Raw genomic sequence first — 26,857 nt, 5'->3', positions numbered from 1 at the left:
CAGCTAAATGTTGAACAGAAAGAATTATATGTACAAGTGACAGAACAGATACAACATGGTTTGATGCATAAAAAAGTAATGTATATGTTCATCATTTAAACCTATTCTTATGTACATCAGTGGTCAAGCTGGAACAGGTAAATGTTTTGTAATCAAAGTTTTGACAAGTTATCTCCAAAAAACTACAGATTCACATTTATCTTGCGTTGTAACAGCTCCTACTGAATTAGCAGTACACAATATTAAAGGAATTACTTTACATAGACTACTTATGTTACCAGTTGGACATGATAATAAATTAAAAAATCAAAAGTTGTCTGGAGATGCTTCTTATGAAGTGTCAGGAGTGCTGAAGAAAATTAAACTTCTCATCATAGATGAGGTGAGCATGGTCTCAAACGTAATGCTTGCCTTTGTACATTTGAGAATGCAACAGGTTTTAAAAACAGATTACGATGTTCTGTTTGGAGGCAAACATGTCATTGTATTTGAAGATCGCCTACAACTAACTCCTGTAAAAGGACAACCAGATTTTAAAACAGTTATGCATGAATACACATTTGAATAGAAAGAACTTATAAGGAATATGCAACAAGCGACAAGCAACTGATGAAGATTATGGAAATATTCTGAAAGACATAAGAATTGGTGTCCTAAGCAAACATAGTAAACAAGCTTTAGAGAATTGGTTACTAAGGAAATTGTTTACACAACTGAAAATACGGCAGCTGAAGTAATCTATAAGCAAATTGGAGAAAATAATTCTATAGTTTGCCTAATGCCTACACTGTAGGAGTGTTGTACATTTAACCAAGAGCTTCTGAAATTGGAAAAACAAGAAATAGTTCAGTTTCAAGCTATTGATAAAATAGAGCATCAGGGAGTGACCGTTCTTCTTTCAGAGAAACTACAGACTAAATTGAACTCTTTGGAAAAGTCTGTATCTAAAACTGCTGGCTTAGAAAAAAGTTTAGATGTATGTAACTGTCGGGTAATTCTGCGGCGTAATTTAAATGTAGAAGGAAGTTTAGTAAATGGAGCAATGGGGAAAGTTGTTGATTTAGTAAAATATCAGAACAGAGATGGAATAGAATTTCTGAAAATAAAATTTGATCAGATTACAGAGGTAAAACAGATTGGGCGTTGTGCTGTACGTTTTTTGCTTGTAAAAGACTTGTATGTTCGCAGAAAACAGTTTCCTTTGTCTTTTGCATATGCAGTAACAATTCATAAATTTCAAGGTTTAAGAGTAGACAGTGCTTTGGTAAATATTGGAAGTCCTATGTTCAAAGAGGGGATGGCATATGTTGCATTATCTCAAGTTAGAACATTTTCTGCCTTGAATTTGATTGATTTCGATGACAACAAGATTAGTGCTGATGTAAATTGTATAAGAGAATATAATCAGTTAAGAAGACTTTATGCACCACAGTGATTATACCATTTATCAGAAACGTCTTATATGTTCTAAACAAAAATGTGTTAATAAATCAAGTGCGGTTGAAAAGCATAAAAGAATTGAACAGAAAGGAAAAGGTGTAAAGAAACAGAAAATGGAAAGTGTTGATGACGTTGAGGGATACCAAAACGGAAAGTAGTGCAGGTATCAACTACTATGGTAATGTTATTCCGAATGTTGTATTTCACCTTGAAGATCTTCATAATGAAATTATGGGAAATCAGGAAAAAAGATTATGTTCTGCACTTTATGATCTATTTAAACAATTGACAACTGACAGAAGTAAAATGCATGCTGTTTGTGGTATTCGCCAACTCTTGGCTATATGTACTGGTTCTTTGACGTTCAGTCTTAATATACAACAAGATGCACAAGAATTTCTGATGGATATGCTTGGAGTATTAGAAGATGAAGGAATAGATATTGAAAACTTATTTGGACTCAGTTACAAATGGGATCATAAATATGAACAGTGTTCATTTAGTTCAAGCAGTGTAGTGGACACAGAAGGATCCATATACTTAACAATACTTCACTGCAAATCTGTAGCTTTTAGCAAATTAGTAAAAGCAGCAAACCATGATGTGAAATGTTCTCAGTGTAAATCAGAGATGTTATCTACATTACGCATAGAAAGATATGGAAAATATCTGATTTTAATGCTACAACGTTGTAGAGGAAATGGAAGAAAACTGGAAACCAGAATTAATAATGTTGTTGCCGGTCAAATCTTGATTTCTGGAAGAACTTTTATAACAGTGGCTATTGTTTTCCATGCTGGGCCGACTACGACATGTGGACATTATACTGTGTATTTAAAGTGTAATAAAGGATGGACACATTGCAATGATGCACACTTGGAAATAAAACCCAGATTGTCTTATGAATTACCAAATTCGTATTTGATTGCCCACTTAGTCTCTCGGCTGTATAAGTCAATGCAAGAGGACATGGCAGGGGATACTGATAAAGCTAGGATACGCTGGAACACGTGTTTGGACCCGCCACAGGATGAGGCTGACTGGCAAGTTAGCTGTGTGCTTACGGTAATGCTGACTCCAAATGGCAACCTGAGAATAATACATTACAGGTATTTGCACCAAACATATCATACTCCATTAAAACTTTTAAGATGTGGTTTACGCCATGATGCTAAATGCAAAAGATGTGGGTATAATGAGGCCGATTTCATTCACTTGGCATGTCACTGTGAAAAGGTGGGATTGTATTGGGGGAAGTAGTAGGTATGTTGAGCGATATGTTGACATGTGCAGTAGAATGTACGATACAAACCTGCCTTCTGGGCGCTGTGAAGCAGCTACGTGCCACTGAAAAGAAGTTCTGCACTATAGCCTTGTTTTTGGCGAAAAGACTGATCTCTATCTGCTGGACCAGTAGACTCCCTTCAAGCAGTAAACTCTGGCTAAAGGACATGATTTATTGTAAAGGTACACTAAAGACGTATGAGGAAGAGTTACCTTCAGGGTCGAAGCCAAGAGATTATTGGTCCCCTCTCACAGGCTTTCTGCAAACTCATCCTGACAGTTTCAAAACTGCTACTCTGTAAGGATGTTTTTTCCGAAGGTATGCATCTCTATGTCTATAATGGTACTGCATCATGCAACCTGCACAATATGTTGTCACACTATTGTGATGATGCTGACTTTTTCCTGCTGGTTTGGTTGTTTTGTATTGTTTTATACATTGTATGAAAGCATGTGGAAACATTTTCATTACAATTTTTTTTAATTCTTATTTGATATTTTTGAAGGCTAAGTTTTGAATACATCATTCGGCCTATTGGGAAAATGTAAATATGCTTTAACGAACTCCGATTGGATATTTTATAAATCAAACTTTTGAATACATTATTCAGCCTAGTGGGAAAATGTAAAGAGAAAATACAGAGCACTGGAAACAATTACTAATTATAACTACTGTTGGGACTAATATTTGTGGTGATTGGTATTGAATTTGGAAACATTGCGTTGCAATGAAATAGTTTACATATTTGTTCTGTATATTGTATGAGATGTAAATTTGTGTACATTTTGAAAATGTTGTTGAGTTAAATAAAGGATATGTTTTAGAAGAAGCTTGAAATGAAAAAAATGAAAGGAGGTACACATATAGGTACAGGTATTGAAAATAATGTTGTACACTGATTTTCTTTTTCTTTAACAATACAGACTACCATTTTCGAAACCATAGACACACCAATACCAGTTACTACATACTCGCTCACTGATTCCTAGGTCTATACACACATCCACTCATTTACCCAAACAGTCACTCATACATGGAGTCACTCATCAATACAGCACTATCATATGCACTCATACACCTATACAGACACTCTCACACAGCCACTGATCCTTAGAGGTACTCACACACCTAGTCAGTCATGCAAAGAATCAATCACACTCCCATTTACTCACCTATAAAGTCATTCACACACCACCTCACTTATTCATACAGATACTAACACATACTTACTCTCGCCTATACAATTAGTGATACAAGCACACACTCATCCATATAGCCGCTCTCACAATCACGTTATTTATCTACTCCAACACTCACATATACTTCCTTTCACATATGTAGTTACTCTCACATGTACCACTGAGACATCCATTCACTCACCAACACACCCATACACATACCCATAATTTCTAACTATAACGTCCCTGAAACCTATGGTTTTGTCAGTGAATATATATATATAATGCAATGCATTTTACATAGATGTTTATATTTCACATAGTGAGAAAACCAGGAAATAGCAGCAGCTAGGTTAGAAAACTTAGTGCACCACCCACTTTAGTCACTCATGAAATTCCCTTATATCAGTGTTGCCCACCTCAAATGACCAGCTGCCACATTGCCATAAATCAAATGCCAATAATCCAAAAGGATAAGAGGCAACACATTTCCCAATCGAAGTAAGTTCAGTATCAGTCCAATATCCATATACTATATAACTTAACCCATAGTTCTTGGTTTTGATAGACAAATTTGTAATTACAAATTTGCCTATCAAACCTGAGGACCAACACCACCTAGGGCCAGCTCAAGCAATGTTCCGGGTGCCCACCCACGGGACATTGCAGTTTGCTAAGTCTTGGCGGGAGCACCGCTCCTGACAAGCCATAGCAAACACTCTGCTTTCAGCAAGCATGAGCAGAAGATGCTCTCGCTTGCTGAAAGCCAACTGTCAAGTGAGCAGGGAAACAGACGCATTGCTTGAGATCCAGGGATCTGCATGTTAGCAGCTCCCTGGGTCTCAAAGGAATGCTGGCTCCCGCAGGAGGCAGGAAACTGACAGGGATGGCAGGGGCCTTCAGGCTACCCCTATGGTCCAATTGCTGAGTGGGTGCCTAAATGGGCAGGCCCCGAGGGATTGGGTCCCTGGTGCCCAATTTGGCCCAGGGAGGGGGCCACGCACCACCCTCCCCATCTGTAAAAGGCTGGACCCCGGGGGATTGGGTCCCTGGGGCAAGAATCCACCAATGTGGGGGGATGCTTGCCCCCCTCCCTTGATTTAAAATGGGCAAGCTCTGGGGATGGTGTCTCCAGGGTCCAAAGTGGTCCAGGGAAGGGTGTACATGCAGCCCCCTTCCTAAAAATAGAGAAAACAAGTTGGCAGCTAATCAGAGGCTCCGCCCCCTTTCTCTGCCCCTCTGCAAATGTGCCTCCTGATGGCTGCTGTTTGCGGATGATGCCCCCTTGGCTGATGAGGGTCCTTAGGGGCCAACAAGGCCTCCTGTTACCTCCAGTAAGCCCCACACAGTGGGATTGCTGAGAGGCAGTTAGAGGCATGCCCTTTTCTTCACCGCTCTGCAAATGCACCTTTTGGCGTGCTGCTGGTGGGGATGAGGTCCCCTTGCCTCCTGACGGCCTCAGGACTAAACTGGACTCTTACTCCAACCGCCAGTGTGCCAGGAGGCACATTTGCAGAATGGTGGAGAAAGGAAACGTAGCCTCTGATGACCTCTCAGCAATCTAGCTGTGTGGGTCTTACTGGAGGTAACAGGAGGGCTAGTTGGCCCTCACAGATACTCAAGAGCCAAGAGGACTTCATTCGCTAACTAGTAGTGCGCCAGGAGGTGCGTTTGCAGAGTGGTGGAGAAAGGGAGTGTGGCCACCAAAAACCTCTCAGCAAACCCACTGTGTGGGACTTGCTGGAGGTAACACGAGGGGTAGTTGGCCCCCAAGGACCCTCAATAGTGAAGGGGACTTCATTCCCCTTCTAGAATTGCACCAGGAGGCACGATTGCAGACTGGTGGAGAAAGGGGGTAGGGCCTCCTACCAGGTCTCAGTAATCCTGCTGTGTGGGACTTACTTGAGGTAACAGTAGGGGCATTTGACCCCCAAGAATGCACTTAGGGGCCAACTACCCCTCCTATTATCTTCAATAAGTCCCACACAGCGGAATTGCTAAGAGGTCTTCGGAGGCCATACCCCCTCGCTCCACCATTCTGAAAACGCGGCCTGTGGTGCACTACTGGTTCTGGCATGAAGTCCACCTTACCCCTGAGGGACCTTGGGGGCCAAGAGGCCCTCCCGGTGCCTCTTGTATATACTACACAGTAGGATTCCTGAGAGCTGGTCGGAGGCCCAGCCCCCTTTCTCTACCACTCTGCAAATGTGACTACTACGTAAAAAAATATAGATATTCACTCAAAAAAACAAAGGTTACAGGGACATTATAGCTATAAATTAGCATTTAAAAAACCTTAGAAATTCATTAACAAAAATAAAGGTTACAGGGACATTATAGTTAGTAAATGTAGTAAAAAAAACCTTAGAAATTCATAGAAAAAAATCAAAGGTTACAGGGACGTTATAGTTAGGCTCAGGTTTCACTCATACTAAACTAGTGAAATTCCGCCATTATAGCTAGTGAGGTAATTTTAACTAACGCCCCCGCAATGCACGTCTTATGACCTCACATATTACATCACTCATCACATGGTCAGTGATATCACTGATGACGTCACTGATTAATTCTCAAATGACATCACTCATGACATCATCCATTGAATCTCTGATGCACCCACTCATGCCCCAATATAACCTTTCATACACCCACTCCAACTTCCACACTACCATTCTCAAAACGATTCACACACCCATACAAGTACTTACACAGCCACTCACAGATTTATAGATCAACACACACATACACTCATTCACTCACTCACTAATACAGCCACTGACATATGCTCTCATACACTCATATAGTCACTCACACACTGAGTCAGTCATTCATAGAGCTACTGACACACTTACTCACTCACCCATACAGTCAATCACACAGCTACTTAATTACCCAGTTACACACATAATCTCTCACTCACTTACTCATACAGATACTAATACATGCTCATTCACCTATACAGTCACCTATACAGTCACTGATACAAGCAAACCCTCACCCATACAGCCACTTTCACATTCACTCACTCACCCATACAGCCACTTACTTATCCACTCACGTGTCCATACAGGCAGTCGCACATCCCCTCACCCACCCACACAGACACTCAGAAATCCATAGAGGTACTCCAATCACTCATGCACCCACCCATACAGCCACTTAGACACTAACTGACAGACAGATATTCACACAACCAGTCACTAACCCATACATTCACTGAAACACCTAATCACTCACTTATACAGTCAGTCACACACCCACTGAATCATCCAAACAGGCACTCATACACCCACTGATTCACCAATATACCTTGGTATATATATTTAATGCTTATGAACTTTTTAAAAACACTCACAGTCACTGGATAATGCCATCAGTGATGTCGTCATTGACCATGTCATGAGTGATGTAATATGTGATGTCATATGCAGGGGCGTTAGTTATAGTTAGATCACTAACTATAGCGGTTGAATTTCACCTGTTTTATATGAGTGAAACCTGAGCCTAACTATGACGTCCCTGTAACCTTTGGCATGTTCAGTGAATTTCAATTTAAAAAAAAAATTCTATTAACTAACTGTAACGTTCCGGTTACCTTTGGTTGTTTCAGTAAAAAAAAAAAATATATATATATATATACCCAAGGTGATTTCTTCAGCTTTATGAGGCGGTTGAAGCTCAATAAATATTTTGCTATTAAGGATATCATGAGACCACACTCCACAGGTGCAAGCAGTATAGTAACTAGCAACTTGGCAGTAGAGTACATGAAACTGCTGAAAGAAATGGATAAATTGGAGAGAGAGAATGAAGGAGAAAGTTCAGTTACCTCTACTCTAGAGGCGCAGATGTACTTGGCATAAACATTTATGGAAGCATATCAACTCCTTCCAAACCTTAGTCGGTGTTCTTGCCTATTTTACATAGAGACTCCTTGGACATTTTCTCAAAACTAGCAATTGCTGATTTGAAGGGGCTATCCATAGAGTCAAGTCAGGGATTTAAGTGCCACAAGGCAGTCTAAATGGCTAAGTATCATCAGGCCATAGACACATTGAAATGGAGGAAGGATGTAGTCATCCCCCAACCAGACGGGGGAAGCATTGTCTTGTGACCTCTAGATACGTACGAAGTAGAGGCAGAATGATAGTTAAGTGATTTGAATTATTACTGCAAGGTGTCCCAGACAAACGTTAAGGAAGTAAAAGAGAACTACTTTAGAGAACTATCCACATGGAGAGGGATGGGGGTGATTTCACAAGAACAATATCTGTTCCTGAAGGTTGATTACCCAGTGACACCAATATTTTACCTCATCCCTAAGGTGCATAAACATGTACAGAGCCCTCCGGGGAGACCTATAATCTCTGCCATTAGGGGTTTATTTAAGAATACATCACAATTCATTTGCCATTTTCTGCAGGACTGTATCAGTAATTTGCCCTCATTTATACAAAACTTAGGTGAGATCCTGCATAGAATCTATGACATCTCATGGGAGGACTCCTTTGTCTTTATGACAATGGATGTCACCTACCTCTTTACCAGTATCTACCACCAGGATAGTTTAAGAGCAATGAAGCACTTATTAGGCATAAGACCAATCTACTTGCATCAGCACACCAAAATGCTCTTGGAAATAATAGAATGGTGCCTGCAGAACAATTTCTTCCTATTTTGTAAAGACACCTTTAGGCAAGTCAGAGGGATTGCCATGGGCACCTGCTTCGCACCCAGTTATGCTAATCTGCACATAGGCTGGTGGGAGGAGCAGGTGCTAGTGGTAGAGTACGCCACAGAGTGGTCTAACAGCATAGTCCTTTGAACGAGTTTTATAGACAATCTTTTTATTCTGTGGAAGGATACACTCGAGTCATCTAGAGTGTTCGCGGAGAAACTGAATTCTAATAACCTGAACCTTGAGTTCACAACCAAAATCAGTACCACAGAGGTACACTTTCTAGACATAATAATTTTTATGAAAACCAATAACATCAAATGACATTAAAGCCTACAGAAAACCCATTAGAGGGAATTCTATCCTGCATGTGGGTAGCTATCACCGCAGTAAACTTGAGAACAGCTTCCCGTATGCAGAGAAGCTCCGTATGAGGTGGAATTGCAGTGATGTTACCTCATTGGGGGAGGCCCAGACGGAACTTCAAGGTAGATTTGTAGCGAGAGGTTCAAGATGATCAGAAAGTAAGGGAAATACTGTTGTTTACCAGAACAGACAAAAAGAAAGTTGAAACTGGAGAGCTTAGATTGATTACTGGGTACAATGTATACCATAAGAAATTGAGGGTAATTCTTTCAAGACACTGGAATCTTATTAGAAGCGATCCTGTGATAGGCCATACTGTTCCCAGAAAAACACTAACGCTTTCAGATGCGTCAAGTCAACATGCCAAGAATTAGTAGACAGCAGTCCTGAAATGATTAAATCAGAAACCTGGTTGAAAGCAAACCTATGGTTTAAATGGTGCCATAGGTGTTAAGCTGGTAAGCATGGTCTCAATTTTAAGAAATGTATCTCACCATTGTTGAATGCCCCACTCCAGATACACAGGGCTTATAACTGCAGGAGTGAACATGTTATCAATGTCATACAATGTTCCTGTCCTAAGTATATGTGGGCAGCACAATACATATGGTACATGTAAGAGCATTGTAACATTTGAAATCTATCAGCAATGCAGATTGGAACTATCCAGTTGCTCGTCATATATACAAAACCCACAATGGCAATGTTTCAAGATTTGGTCCATTTGGTGATGGACTCACTGCCAAAAAAACATCAGAGGAGGTAATAGGGAACTCCAGTTAAGGAGACTGGAGTCCAGATACATAATTATTCTGAACAGTAAAATGCTGAATGACTGGAATTATGAGGAATTATATGTCCACTTATGAAATACGAGTATTGACTTTTATGCTGACCTCCTCTCTTCTCTAAACAGCCATGTAGAGAGACACATATTATGATAATGTGTAGGCATATTAAATATGCACTGTTTAATTTTCTTTTCATCTTTGTTATCCTATAATTTCTTATTGATACTTGTGTATTGTCGATGTTCAGGGATTTATGTGAAATGTTTTTTTAAGATAGACTTAAGATACATGGCTGACAATCATGATTTAGCTGTAGGATTTAGATCATTTTATTTCAAGACCTGAGAGAAGCATTCATTCCATACCCAAAGTGATTATGAATTATTGGTCCGTAGAGTGAGGGTGAAAAGGGATTTTTTTCAACATTATGAAATCCCACTAGGGCTATTGATAGGTGATTGCCCATCAGGTAATTTATAATGCATTCTATTTTACTCTTCCATCCACACATTTATTTGATGACCTGAGATTTGCATTTATTTTATGTACAATTTCATTTAGATTTGTTGATGCAAAGTGTGAAGGTGTAAAGGGAGTTTTCAACTGTTTGAATACCCACTTGGGGTTTAGATTAGTGAGGACATATCAGGCAATGTTTAATGTTATGTTCCCCTCCCTTATGCACATGTATTCTTTTATACCATTGGTCCTTGATACTTTCATAAGAGCTGTAACTTTTGAACCCACTTGGGAAAGGGACTCTGGCACTTTTGGTTTAATGTTGCACTTGTAGAAATAATTCAAGCAAAGGTTTTATGGAGTGACTTCCATTCAGTATTGTTTTTCATAATGATAACATGATTGTCTTACCTTGATGTAATGTGATGCACTGTAGGTGTTGTATTTCTAATATATTTGGATTTATTTGTTTGCCATAAATGGAGAGCACATATTGGGAATTTAGAAAGAAATTAAACAGCATCTTTAGTATGTCTATGCCGCTGTGTACGCAGCAAGCGTCTGTATAATAACAGAAATCAAAATGGCATCTTCGTTTTGTGAGCAAGACAGCAGAATCCACTGAAACGCATCAAGCCATTAGCAATAAAAAAGTTTGCGTAAAGTCTCCGTCCATGTCAGTACCAGTCCTTGTTGAGGAAGCAGGAAGGGGAGAGAATATACATTCATATATGTTACTCTGCCCAGGAAAGTTGTCCCATCGGTGTTCCCATGCATCCACCCATGGACTCTGAGACAATCCCAGATTTACCAACATTGGTAGACTTGGGAATGCGTCAGAATTGTATGCCTACCCACCAGAGACACAAGGAGAAGTATGTTTATTTCTCCTCGTTATTTCCTCTTTCTATAGTATAGGATAGTTTGTGTGCAGGGAGGTGACGTTTCCTACACAAAAACCATTATGCCTGCAATGCAGGCATGCTTGCAACATTGTGCAAAGGTGTTTGCATTGGTGCTAGGCAGCCAAAAGAGTGCCAGTGCTATGAAAGGACAGGAATGCGCTGTAGAATGGTAATTACGGTGCACTCCTGCCATTTCCCTTTCACGCAGTGCAGCACAGCACAGCAAGAATGGTAGCTGCATTGCTTTTCATGAATTATTGATAAATATGGCCCTAAGTGTGGTGTAAACTATATTTCACACTTTCAATTTTGGAAGTGCAAAATAGGGGCTGATTATTATGTTGGCGGGCCTGACAATGACGGCACGTTGGTATCAGACCCACCAACATCTTCCCCTGTGGTCTGGCCGCTGCATTCCATGCCATGGGTGGAGGCATCGGGCAGAGGAACCAGCCGCTGCTGTTCTGATGGGCTCCTTGAGCCTGTTAGAGCATCGGAAATGCTCATAATCCCCAAATAACTGTGGCTCCGCCATCGGGATTATGATATCATTTTCTAACAGCCTTTCCATGTCGGCCTATGGGGGAATATAGTTCTGTACAGTGTACTTAAATTTTTTTTAAATGACATATGTAAAAATTGCAAATAAAAATCTACTGCACTATATTTACTATTAAAACCCGCAATGCATATTAAGTGTGGTCTAAACAATATGATACTACTGCAGGACTCTGCAAACTTTTTCTAAAATATATAAAGTAAAAAAAAAAAACTTTTACTTACCTTTACACACTTATATAAACTTCCTCGTCCCTTCCTATACACTCATAAAACAGTAGGACAGTATATTTACACTTAAAAGACATAATACAGCCAAAGTGTGGTCTAAACAATATGGCTACCTTTCACTTTTGTATGGGCAGTCTTTAGCCAATCATATACTGTTGTCATTGGCATACACCGCAGTATGCTGTGAAATTACCAAATTATACCTCAGACCTATATATTATTAAGCTTTTGTGCATTATGGGCCTGATTCACAAAGGAAAACATCCACTTTCATGTAAATTTATGGTTGTTTGCTATTCACAAAGGCAATTTACTAGCACTAGCTTTACGATTGTGGAGTCTCCGCATATAAAAAGATAGGACTGTCCTATGTTTATACGTTTGGAAACTACACAAGATACTACTCATAAAATACCTTTGTGTATAGCGAACAATCTTAAACTTACACAAAAATGTCAGTTTACCTTTGTGAATCAGACCCTATAACTTGAAAACTAATAGTATATATTTCTGTCACATTTCATCTAAATCCGTTCACCCATTTTCACGCAACCTCTGTTTAAACAATAATCTACGACACAACAGTCAACTCCACCCTATCACACATCACTCCAATCTATGACGGTCCACTCCACTCCACTCTATAGTCCCTCCATACCACTCTACGACATGCCACTGTGTTCTACCACATGCAACTCGGCTCCACCATGTGACAGGCACTCCACTGTGTACCACTCCATTCTACGACATCACACTTCAGTGTTCGCCACTCTACTGTAAGACCCTGTATGACACACTACTGTATCACATGCCACTCCACTCTACTGTACGGTATGGCACTAAACTGCTCCACTCCACAACACTCTACCCCACTGTATGCCCCTCCACTGTACACCACTCTGCAAGACTCTACGACACACCACACCACTCCACCACACCCAACTCTATAACACACTACTCCACTCTATGACATACACCTCCACTCTACACTACTCCACTATATGACACTGCACACTCTAACACACCACTCCACTCTACTACACACCACCCTACCATATGACATACCACTCCACTCTATGTCACTCCACTCTATGCCACTGTACAACACTCTACTCCACTCTATAACACTCTACGCTCTTCCACTCTGCAACACTTTACTCCATTCTATGCCAACCCTGACACTCTACTCCATTGTAGAACACTCTATGCAGCTCCTTATGCACCACTCCACACCACCTTGCTCCACTCTATGATACAGTACTGCACTATACTCCACTATGCTATGCTCCTCCACTCTACACCATGTGCCCCTACACCACTGTATGCCATTCCCCTCATACATACAGTACAACCCACCAGTCCTCTCTTCGCTACTCTACTCTACAACACTCTGCTCCACTTTATGCTCTTCCACTGTACGTCATTCTACTCTATTCTACAACAATCTACAACTTGCCACTCCACAGTATAACAGGCCACTTCAACCTACGACTTGTGACTCCACTCTATGATGTTTCACTCCCTTCTACAACACTTCATGCCACTCGACTCTATGACACACTACTCCACGCTACAACATACCATGGAACTGTACAACACTCTACTGTATGCCACTCCACTGCACACCATTCCAATCTATGCCACACAACTCTATGCCACCCCACTCTACACAACACTCAGTTCACTGACAGAATATCGACCCCCAAAATATCGCAATCCAAAAATATTGTGACAAAAATGTTGTTGTAAAAAATATCATCATTCTATATTTATAATGGCAAGTACAAAAATATCGAAAAATAATAACAGTACTTTAATTTAGATTATATATATTTTAACAAATATACCAAGTAAACTTAATTTAAAAAAAACTTAAACAGACATATATAATAATTAATTTGTATATTTACATATATTTACTTAAAAACAATTTATAAACAAATTAATTTTAATGTATATTACAATTTCATAATTATTAAAAAATATAATAATATTACAAATACAAACCACAACTTAAAAATGTTAAAATGTTGTATAAAATATTTTACACATATAATTTGAAATAAACAAAAACATAATAATATAAATGATAAAAATTTAAAATAAAATATCAAATCTAATATTAATACCACTACAATTTATGCAAAACTATGCAAACTATTATAATAAATATATAAAAAACCTACAACTCCCACTTCACGCAATACAAAAATAATCAAACTTGTTAACATTTACAAATCTACCTCCAGCAAATGCAATTCCAGTAAAAATGTTTCATTGCCGATAGATAATATAACCATTCCAGCCAGTACAACAGTAGGGAAACTGTTCGATTGCAGAGGGATAACATGTACTATTCCCATTCCGGTCAATACAACAGTATGGAAAGTGTTGGATAACGAAAAAGTAAAATGTACTATACCCACTCCATTCAGTACAACAGTAGGGAAAGTGTTGGATTGTGGAGCAGTAAAATTTACTATTCCCACTCTAATAAGTTCAACAGTAGGAAAAGTGTTGGATAGTGGAGGGGAAAATTTACTATTCCCACTCCAATAACTGCAACAGTAGGAAAAGTGTTAGATTGCAGAGGGATAACATTTACTATTTTCACTCCAATAAGTACAACAGTAGGAAAAGCCTTGGATAGGTGAGGGGTACAATTTATTATTACCACTCCAATAACTGCAACAGTAGGGAAAGTGCTGGTTAGCGGAGGGATAAAATTTACTATTCCTACACCAGTCAGTAAAACAGTAGGGAAAGTGTTGGATTGTGGATGGGTAAAATTTACTATTCCCACTCCAATCCATGCAACAATAAAAACAAACCTCCGACCTGAGGAGGCTTTCCGACACTCATCGTAATAAAGCCCTATATTTTTTAAAACAATATTAATGACTTCGATATTTCAAAAATCAATATTACGTACCTTAAAATCAATATTCTTGACATCAATATTCTTGCTGTCGATATTTCCATATCATGATTTTTTAGACTCAGTATTCTGGTATGTCGATATTTTTAACTCAAAATGTTGACTGTATACTACTATTCCACTCTACGCCACAACACTGTACACCACTCTACTCTAAGTCACTCCACTCTATGCAATTCAGTTATACATCACTCAAATCTATGCCACGCTACTCTGCACCACTCTATTACAGGTCACTTTATTATACACAACTCTATGGCAATCCAATCTACCTAATTCCACTCTACGCTATTCCACTCTACGCCACTCTACTATACATGACTCTATGCCACTCCACTCTACAGCATTCCACTCTACGCCACTACACTATTCCACTGTATGCCTCTCCACTATGTTCCACTCCACTGTGTGCCACTCCATTTTAAGACACTCCACTCTTTGTCACTCCTCTCTATGCTATTCAATTGTATACCACTTGACTTTATTCCACGCCACTCTATACAACTTCAGTCTACACTATTCCACTCTACACTATGCCACTCTACATAACTCCAGTGTACAACACTGCACGTTATTTAACTCTACGCCACTCTGCTATATGCCATTCCACTCTACGTTATTCCACTCTACGTCACTCGACTCTAGGCCACTCTACTGTATTCCACTCTATGCCACTCCACTCTACTGTATTCAACTCGATGCCACTGCAATTTCTGCTACTCCATTCTATACCACTCCACTCTATATTATTCTACTTTGCGCCTCTCCGCTCTTTACTGTTCTACTCTATGCCACTCTATTCTATGCCACTTCACTCTACGCCACTCCACTCTATGCCATCCCACTTTACGCCACTCCACTCTATGTAACTACACTCTACGCTATTCCATTCTATCCACTCTACTATAGCCACTCTATTCTATACCACTCCACTCTATACCACTCCCCTCTGTGCCATTCCATTCTACGCCACTCGTCTCTACTCCACGGCATGCTATTCCACTCTATGCCACTCCACTTTACGCTATTTGAATCTACGCCACTCCCCTCTACACCATTGTACTATACACCACTATATTCTACACCACTCCACTCCACACCACTGCACTCTATGCTATTCTACTTAACACCACTCCACTCTACGCCACTACACTCTACGGTTTCCCACTCTACACCACTCTATGCCACACCACTCTATGGTATTCCACTCTATGGTATTCCACTCTATGCCACTCCACTCCATGCCTCTCTATGCTATTCTAGTCTACGCCACTCCACACTATTCCCCTCTATGCCACTCCACTCTACACTATTTCACTCTATGCCACTACACTTTATACCCCTGCACTCTATGTCACTCCTATCTACGCCCCTCCAATGCACTCTACTCCACTCTATGTCACTTCACACTATGCCGCTCCACTCTACGCCACTCAACTGTATGGTCATTCGACTACACACCACTCTACTCTACACCACTGAGGTAGAGCAGAGTGGCATAGAGTGGAGTGGTGTAAAGTGTTGTGAAGTAGAGTGGAACAGCATAGGGTGGAGTAGTGTAGTGCTGTGTAGATTAGAGTAGCGTAGAGTGTAGTGGCATAGATCAGAGTAGCTTGCAGTGAAGTAGCATACAGTAGAGTGTTGTACTGTACACCACTCCACTTTATGCCTCTCTACTCGATGCCATTTGGCTCCATGTTTTTGCATTCTATGTCACTGCTCTCTGTGCTACTTTATGCCACTCCACTCAATGGTATTCCATTCTACGCAACTCCACTGTATGCTATGGAACTGTATGAGATTCCACTCTATGCCACTCCACTTTACTCCTTTCTGACACTCCACTGTACGACACTCCACTCCACAACACTCTACCCCACTTTAAAAAAAATCTTTATTTCGGCAAGAAATGTGGCCATAAAAGCACAATGAATAAAAAGACAGTACATGTGAAGTTAAAAATACATTGCAAATTGGATAGCATTTTATCATAAAAAAGAAAACAACCAGTGACCTTTTTGGCATTAAAATGCATATATCGTATAGCCCCTGTAGCTGATTATCCATATAAAAACAGCTAAAAACAGAGCAGATAAATAGACAACACCGAGGTGCTGCTATTTTTGCTTAAAAATTAGTCAGACATAAAAACCAGCTAAAACAAGAAATGTTCCTTCTTTTTAAAGGCATGTTTTAGAAAGGAGCAAGTATTGACACAGTTTGAAAAGCACTCCATGGTTTGCAGATACTCCAGTGCAGCCATACCCGGGTTCCTGACAATGGGAAGCAGATGCATCTTGCTACATTCCTGATAAAACTACAAAAGAAAGCGAAGTGTAACAGGCTCTGAGGTGACACTTTTTAGCATAAATATGGTGCCATTCCCACGGCCGTGTGCAGGGCAGCATGCTCTCTGATCATGGCCTTAGAGGACTCAATCATTTCTCTAGTGGTTTGTCTATTTTGCTTGAACATGGGAGGATCATGGGCTTTTCCCTGATGCGTCCGGCCAGAGTAAAAACAAACTCAATAATACCACTAAAGTGTTGCCTTACAGCAGAGATTCAAGGCCCACAATTCCCCCTTTGAGTAAAAAATCAGTCCCAGATAGGAGAATTCAGGGGTGATGGCCACAGGTTGGCCTTGTAACTTGATGCCCCTCATCTTAGTTTGCCTTAAATTACACATCATTATGAATGTTTTGGAGCGGTTTGTCACCAGACCCAGAGATCCCATAAATAGGACAAATTCATCAATTAAAATCTTTCAACCGTTTGGGGTTCTAGGCCAAGAAAACTGCATCATCCACATATAACAATACGGGGACCTGTTTCTGAGCTATGGATGGGGCATCAGTGACGCTGTATAGAAAGACAGGACCAAGACCATTAATATATAATAGGAATAATACTGGAGCTAAAAAGCACCTCTGATGTACCCCAGGTCCGACCTTGAATCCCTCTGTCCTCACACCTAAAGGACTGTACCGACTGAGGTCAAAATGAAGGGCCAGATCACCATTAACCCCCATAGCAGTCAATATCCCCCAGAGCTTTGATGTCACCACACTGTTGAAGGTGCAGGAGAAGTCAACATGGAGCCCTGCTTGGTAATGGTATACTTGCTTATCAGCAAGTGCAGGTTTAAACATTTCTCCACTGAGCCCAGGCCATCATGAAATCCGTACTGGTCCTCTGACAGTGTACCAGTTGCCACTACCCAATGCAAAATGTGACCCAGAAACACCGGACCCAATTTCTTAACAGAGGAGTCCAATAATGAAATTGGACGATAGCATTCAGGCAATTGGGGGTTGCCCTATTTAAAAACAGGAACAATGAGGGATGAACACCAAGATTGTAGTGAGCCAGTCTTACATAAGGCATTAAAGCAGTTACAAAGTAAGGGGGCCCATAGGACAGGACGATTTTAAATAAATCCATTGGCACTGCATCTGAACCTGGCACCTTCATACATGGGCTTTTGTTTATGGCCCTTACTTCTTCAACAGAGAATTTCTGTGACAAAGGAAATTCTACCTCCTCCTTGTGAGTCATCCCCAGGTCACTTAGGGAGCCATAAATTATATTAAAGTGTTTGACCCAGGCATACTGGCTTATAGCGGTAATTACAGTGTTCGAGTGTACCCCCATGTTTCTGGTTACAGCCCAAAAGGTTTTGGAATCTTTCAGCCTACAGGCCCTCACCATATCTCCCCAGGACTCATCCTGTAATTGCCACTGCCTGATCCTTTGCGCATCCCTGTAGGCCTGTCAATAATGACGCACCTTCCGCACACCCCTAGGGTTGTCCTTCAGAGCCTCATGCAGGGATGTGGAGGCCTTTTTGCAGACTTGATCAAACCAAGTGAAGCCATCTGGCCTAGAACTGCTAGAGTTCATTAACATGCCCCTTACCACTAATCCTAAATCTAAAATGTCGGAGGACACTGCAAGAGGGCATTCAGGTGGCTTGAGGCAGGCAAGCACCAGTGGTAGATAGTTGGAGCAAATTTTGCCTAATAGGGCAGTCATATCCACATTTCTCCACACCAGACATCAACCTTGTGTTTTGGTATCTAAAGTTTGTGTGGGCACGTTTGGTGATCATCTCCCGATCGAGTTGAATAATTCAAGGCTCAGGGGGCTGCGATCGCTAAACAGACAAATTAATTTTTGTTTCCACAACACAGGTACAAATTTCCTGATCTATGGATATATACACAATGACAGAGCAGCTCTCCCCGCTCTCAAAGGTTACTTTAGTTGTGTATAGAAGGTGGAATACCTTTGTGATATTCAGCAGGTTGAATGATTTAATGAGTTGGAATAGGGCTTGGTGCCCTTATCTTTAGCTTGGCTAACACATCCGGTAGAAGAATGATCAAACATATACTGAATACTCTCCACTTGTGTAGGCCCCAGTTTGACATCAAAGTCACCCCCTATAATAATCTTAAATCCATGACACAGGGAGGCCAGGAGCTCCTCCAAACCTGATATAAAATCCATCAGCTCTTTAAGGTTGGCAACATGATCTGCGTTGACATTTTTTTATAGAAATTAATGTTATGTCATGTTAAAATATTTATAGAGCGAATGGCTGTCCCAGCAATGGGACATTCCAGCGCTAAAAGCAGCACAGTAGAGTAGGTCGGCTGAGGCACCTAATGATCAGAGAATAGCCAGGTTTTCACAGCCCTTCTAAAAGCCCAGTGGTTGGAAGTGCTACGGATGGAGAGAGGCAGGGAGTTCCAGAGGGCAGGTGCAATCGCCTGGAACGATCGCCCTACATCTCTGGCTCTGCATACCCGTGGCATGCAGGCCAGATGGTGGTCCGCCGAGTGCAAGGCATGGCAGGTACGTAGGGAAGGCACAGATTACTCAGAATCGCAGGGCAAGAGCCCAAGAGAATATTGTGGGTGATGCAAAGAGCTTTAAAGTGGATTATTTGCTCCATTGGCAGCCACTGTAGTCAGCGAAGGAGGCCAGAGTGTGGGCTGCGGCATTCTGGGTGCGCTGGAGCCTTTTAATCACTGCCTTTTTCGAGCCAAGGAGCAGCACATTGCAATAGTCCAGCCTAGCCAAGACAGTGGATTGGACAATCATCTGATGGATGTGAGATTCAAAAAGTCCTAGAATGGGCTTTAGGCCCCGTAACAGTCCGAAACAGGTGCCTGCTACTGATTTGGCAATGGCGTAGAAGGAGAGGGAGCTATCCACCCAGACACCCAAATTTTTGACAGCAGTTTTAGGCAACGGGGGGTGCCAAGCTCCAGAGACCACCAATGTCCACCCCAAAGGTGGGGGTCTCTCCCTAAAAGGAGGATCACCGATTTAGTAGAGTTCAATTGAAAACAATTGGCTGCCATCCAGTCAGAGATGGCAGTCAGGTCCTCCTGAAACTTCGCAGAGTCCTGACTAGTATCATTAGTAAAGGAGAGCACCAGCTGCGTGTCATCAGCATACAACACAAGGGAGATGTTGTGGGCTTTTACTACCAGAGCCAGAGGCCTGCTTTAGACATTAAACAATGTGGGACTAAGTGTCGAACCCTAGGAGATGCCACAGCGTAAAGGGTGAGTATGGGAATGGAAAGGGGGGAAATTACTTGGAAGGTCCTATTTGCAGGAAAGACGCAAACCAGGAAAGGGCTATGCCATCGATGCCGATCTCCTGCAACCGATGCAGCAGGATCTTGTGGGAGACCGTGTCAAATGCTGCACTCAGGTTGAGTAGAATCAGAGCCGAGGTTCTGCACTCGTCCAGCGAGGCTCGCAGCTGCTCAGTGACTGCGAACCGAGCAGATTCCGTACTATGCCATGGCCTCAAACCATTTTGAGAGGGGTCCAGTATCGAATTGAGTTCCAAATACTGAGTAAGAATGGTGTTAACATGTGATTCTGTTAGAATTGAAGCAGGAAAATGGAGCAAAGGTTTTCAGGCCTAGAAGCCACCACTCCCCATTGCTCTGTTCAGTTTATTCATGGCATAGCCAGCGGAGAGGGCCAGGGCTGGAATAGCGATGGAGTCCTGAGAGACCCAGGTCTTCGTAAGGAATAATATATCAGGAGACCAGTCAGATACCAGGTTGAACACCTCTGCATGATGCTTGGCCAGGAAGCAGCAATTTAGACTGTAGATTTTGTATTCCTTGATGTAGGAGAGTACTTGCCCTGCGTGCCATACCAGGTGCCTGGCCAGCTTTGGATTTCCTAACAGTGATGATGACTCAATCTCTCTCGAGCTCCTTGTGCATTCTTCTGAGTAATCCCACCCTCCAAGCCATAAGAATTTCTGTCAATAAGCTACCTTGCAGTGTAGAGTTCCACCTGATCCACTGGACTACTTTGTTGATCAGATCTATGGTGGTCTCACTTGCTTTAAGATGCAGTTTGGGAATATCTACCAATATGGCCACGTAGGGAATATATGTAACATGAGGCAGAGATTCTTACCAAGGGCAGAGGACGAATAACTCATTGCAGGGCACGAAAATCAAAGGGGTGCCATGCCCAAGCTCCTCCTGGCACTGATGGGTGCAGGACGCATCTGCCCTTGGCCTGGTCACAGCCTGTAACGCAGGAAAGTTCAAAGCTCTTTATACTCAGCAGCAATGGGCGTGAAGCAGGCCGCTCCTCGCGGGCTACAATGCATCCTGGAATACAGACTACTGTCCCCCTTCTGACCTCCAGGCCAGTAATAGCAGTGAAGGCATCCCACGCCGCAGAAAATTTCAAAGCGCTCAATGCGCAGCGTCAACAGGTGTGAAGCAGGCCCTTCTTCGCACGCAACAACGCATCGTGGGACACAGAGTTATGTCCCCCTTCTGACCTCCAGGCCAGTGATAGCAGTTAAGCCATCCCGGGCCGAAGGAAATTTCAGAGCGCTTAATGCACAGCGGTAACAGGTGTGAAGCATGCCCTTCCTTGGGGGCTGCAAGGCATCTTGGGACACAGAGTTCTGTCTCCCTCCTGACCTTGAGGCCAGTGATAGCAGTGAAGGTGTCCCGGGCCGCGGGAAAGTTCAAAGCACTTAGGGCCTTATTCCAATGTCAGGCAAACAGCCATCCGACAGCTTGTCGGTGGTGGTCCGCCCTACATCTGCTTCTGCGCTCTGACTGCTGCATTATAATGCGTGCAGTCGGAGGCACAGCAGTAGGGATTACAATGTCCCTTTCCATCTGCCTGTCTATGGCAGTCCGACCGCCATAGAAAAGTAGACGGAAAGGGACTTTGGGGGCCCCTAGCAGAGCCCCCATCCCACTAGGCCTCCGCTATAGGGCTTGGGGGCACTTGTGATGCCCCCTAAACATCCCTGCAACGTGTGGCTAGCACCGCATGGTGCCTGCTTCACGGTGCAGGGATGTTTAGAAAGTGCATATTTCCTACTGTGTCTTGTTCTGTGGCTTGCAGCACAAGCCACAATAAGAAAGATACACTTTTCGACCGCCGTGAAGGTGGTCACATCATTATGAGAAAACCGGACCCCTGACTCCTTATTGGGCAGTCCGTTTCCAAAATGATGCCCTAAATGCGCAGCAGCAACGGGCATGAAGCAGGCCCCTCCTCGTGGGCTGCAAGGCATCCTGGGACACAGAGTCCTGTCCCCCTCTGATCTCAAGGGCAGTAAAAGCAGTGAAGGCATTCCTGCACACTTCACTCGCTGACAGTCCACTCTGCGATTTGAAACACTTTTTAATTGAAAAATGTATCCTTTCTGTACAAATCAAACTTAAACTACACAAACTAAAAAAGTTCTAAAGTTATACTTATATCTCAAATCTAAAATGTATGCACCACCTTCAAATTACCATAATTTGTGCATCTCCGAACACAGTGTTGTCAAATCACTAGCTAGACTACGTTAACTATTAGTCACACCTTTATGATGCACTGCTTATACTCTTTCATATTAGATCACTTGTAATATGTGAAATGATATAATTTACAACAATACTTATGACATCTCTAATTACATCTTTTGTGACAACCCTGTGCATAGTGGAGTGGCAAGTTACAGTTAATGTTGTAAATAATTGAGTTAATAGCTAGCTAGTATGTGATAACCACAGTAAGTTATAACCAAAATATCCTATTGCTTCACGATGAGAAACATTATTTAGAGACAAAAGAATTGGAACACAGTATATTAAAGAAATTTAAACATCTTGAACTTTAGAGCATGTGGAAAACATAAGTCTATATGTACTCCTTTAGGACTCATAATGTATTATGTTTAATCTTATGCATAAACACTGCAGTATAATATGACACGCTGTAAAAGAAGAAAAGCCCTTGAAGTAGAATGAATTTTGTGCCATATTTTATCCCAAGTTCAAGTTCAAACTCCTCACCCACACCTACAAATCCCTACACAACATCTGACCCAAATACCTCAACGAGAGACTATCCTTCCACGTACCCAAGAGGAACCTCCGCTCCGCCGACCTCGCCATGGCAGAGGCCCCCCGCATCCACAGACACAGAACCGGCGGGAGAGCTTTCTCCTACATCGCAGCCAAGACGTGGAACTAGCTCCCTGTGAACATCAGATGCTCCCCGACCCTGCACACGTTCAGGAAAGACCTCAAGACCTGACTCTTCAACTAACTCCGGACCCGCCCCCCCCCCCCAGTGCCTTGAGACCCTCACGGGTGAGTAGCACGCTATACAAGCCCCCTGATTGATTGAAGTTGATAAAGAGATGGTCAAGTCTGTTCCCGACGCTTCCCAAAATGTCTCAGTCACAGTTTTATTTACAAGGATTACATTTTAGGATTGAAACATCCTGAGTGGGCTTCTGCTGATGTTTATTTGAGGGAGAAAATTAGTTTGTTATAGTGAATAAAATAATTTTAAGGATTATATATTTGTATATGAGGTCTCTCATAGAGATTATATATTCATCTTCCATAAATTGAAAGACTAAGAGAATTTTCTTTAACTTCCAAAAATTCCCCTTACCATTTATTTTAATCCATTTGTAATACCAGATAGAATTATCTAGGGATTAAATGCATTTATCAACGAATAGGTTTAATTAGGGAACATGAGTGGTAAAATGTTAATGGTTTCCAAAACTTTGGACGATTGGGATATTAAGATGATGTGTTTGTGTGAATAGGGAGATCGAAAAAAGTGCTCTAAGCAAAACCTCAATTTAATATTAATTATGTCTGGATCCAGAATATAAGAGATTATTTGTTTGAAGCTGAATGTAGTGTCATACAAAACCTGTAAAACTGATTCCCCCATTTGATTGGGGTGTTTTAAAGTTTATTAAGAGATATTCTTGCTTTCTTATTATTACATAAAAAGCTAAAAATGCAACTTGTAGCATCATAAGAAAGAGTTTTACGATGAGTAAGCTCATCATTTTGATTGTGTGTAAATGTTCCCACCAAGAGGGGCTCAAAGGGAACCATTTTTCAATTAAACATTTAACTTTCAACATTACATCATTATGGTTGATCATTATTGAATTGCTCACTGAATTACTATGCCAAATTCCTGGCATTAAGTTTTGATAAAGTTCCAGAATAAATATTTTTTCAGAAAAGATCCATAATATAAAGAGACAAGGCTTCAGATGTATCAAAAATTAGGGCCTCATGTACGACCATTTTTTTGTGACCACAAATGGATATTCGGGCCGTTTGCGACCACTAAAAAGAGTTGTAGAAGTATCAACCCTATTTTGTGAGTTGGTAAACTGTTACTGACTCACAAAATAGGGTTTTCAAGTTGCTATTAGGAAGGGGTGTGCCAATGGCGTTGGACCAAGGCGGCCCCACCAAGCATATGGATGCCCCTGGACTGCCGTGGCACCATCAGGGAATGACGGTTCCCAGGTTGAGTCGGGGGTCTCAGAGTGGCACAACTACAAGGGTCATAATGACCACCACCGCTGCCACACCACGAGTCTGGCGGTCCTCGGACCACCAGACCCGTAATCAGGCCCTTAGGGTGCAACAGGGAACTGGTATCAATCAGTTCAGATTGTCTAGCACCACACTGCATGGCTGAATTTCGGATGTTCTAATATCACGGCCCTTACTCTCAATGGTAGTTGGGAAGAAGGGCAGAGGAATGTAGAGTACTGCGGTCTGGCTGTCCTTGTAAAAAGAAACTGTGGACTGAGCATTAACCCTTAACTTCTGATCATCAGATGTGAGACTGAGAGTGAAATTTAAAATGTTGAATGAGGAAGATGGGAGCTTCACTTTCTCTAACTTCTAACACTCCAAACCTTCGGCTGTGTTGCTGAGATGAGAGGGGATAGTCAGAATTGGAATACAAGGGGCATATGAATGCTCCCAATCTTCTTTTGACCCCCTTCCCACCCTTGCAATAAAAGGCAACCAAGAGCTGGATACTGTGGGCCTGATTCACAAAGGTAAACTGACCAAAAGTCTAAGTTTGCGACTTTCAGTGTTCACAAAGTTAAGTTACGAGTAGTATCTTTACATCCACACTCGTGGCGCAGTTTCCACACTCAGGGAGGAATCTCCACACTCAGGGTGGAGTTCCCCCCTGAGAGTCGAGAATCAACCCCAAGTGCGGACGTAAAGATAGTACTTGTAACTTACCTTTGTGAATACCGAAAGTCTAAAACTTAGACTTGTGATCTAAGTTTAACTTTGTGAATTGGCCCTGTGTGTTTATGTTGAGGCTTTGCCATAAAGTTGTAAACGTATGCTTGGCACTGGAAGGAAGTGAGGATGCATGACGTCCTCCAGTCACATATCAGAAAACCACATTAATTCACGTGAACTGAATCAGACACAAAATAGTCCCCAGGTTGTAGGCACCAAACCTAAAATTGATAACAAAAAATTTACTTTATACTGATCGGGAAATGTTAAGTTTGGTAGAGCACTGCCAAACCACTTCTCCATTTCTGCTAGGCTAGTGGTGGTTCACCCTCTACATGATGATTTGGTAATGCTTTTTCTGTGAAATAAAAAAATGAATGTCTCTCACATAAGGGTAATTTCTGCCTTTTCCGGCATAGTCTGCCATGCCGTACGTGGCAGACTCAATGAGAAAAAAAATGAACATCTAAATAAGTGCACATTACAACATACAGAGTCAGACAGCCTTGGCAGTGAATGGGCAACTAGCGTTGAATTTCTAATGGTAGAGCGAGCTGATGCCCTGCTGTCAGAAACCCAGGTGCTTCTGCATCTCTAACTCAGGTGGAGTAACCACAAGCAACGGACAACATCTTTTCTCATTACCACCAAACTGTAAGGGCCTGAGTCACAAGGGGCGCAGCACTGATGGCGGAGGCCCCACAGTTGTGGAGAAATTCCTGCACTCAAGGAAGAATCTCCACAATGAGTAGTCTCATTGTGGAGATTCTGCCCGTGTGCGCAGATTCCCCCACGACTGCGGGGCATCCGCCATCTGTTTGGAGGCCTTTGTCAATCAGGTCCTAAGTGACTACCTCAGTCTTTCTAGGCCAAGGTGTAATTAGGCTAAAATATGCAATTTCAATTGTTACCAAGATTACTGAGAGCCAAATGAAGGATTTCTTTGTAGTTTATCCTCATGAGCCTTTGGTTCCAGTTGTAGAGCTGTCACTGGTAGGTGCAGCTCTCTAAACTGTGTGAATTTCTGCTTTGCAATCCAATAAATGGCCCACATAGTACGGATAGTATGGCCTGAACATTAATACACTGTTCTGCCTCAATTATTAATACTTCATTGTTGTGAAGAATCAACCTGAAGCCCTCACAGCTGGAGGCACTCACAGGGAGTCAAGTCAGTTTCACATTAGCAGGACTGCACTAAGCCCAAAAATACAAACCTTTTTAGCAAAGCAAATTTCAATGAGTGCTGTTTAGTAGGCCACTGTCCACAAAGAGATGAAGTAATACACAAAAACCAGTAGAAACACACAATGCAAATGAATTTCCTTACAGTAAATTAGAAACGTTGCAGTTCTGCTCACAGATCCTATTCTCCCACCAGAATGGATATGGTTTTTGCAATGAATTCCCAAAATCTCATGTTCCTGCCTTT

At 41.8% G+C, this 26,857-nt stretch overlaps 1 protein-coding gene across 1 annotated transcript in view; it reads right to left on the bottom strand.

The window, feature by feature from the left end:
* Nucleotides 1–26,857, bottom strand: part of LOC146785924 (fetuin-B-like) — a 65,598-nt gene that overhangs the window by 18,256 nt on the left and 20,485 nt on the right. The window lies entirely within an intron of this gene.

The sequence above is a fragment of the Triturus cristatus genome, chromosome 11 (genome assembly GCF_964204655.1).
Source record: "Triturus cristatus chromosome 11, aTriCri1.1, whole genome shotgun sequence".
NCBI classification, from domain to species: domain Eukaryota; kingdom Metazoa; phylum Chordata; class Amphibia; order Caudata; family Salamandridae; genus Triturus; species Triturus cristatus.
This window is presented reverse-complemented; position numbering and strand designations above follow the sequence as displayed.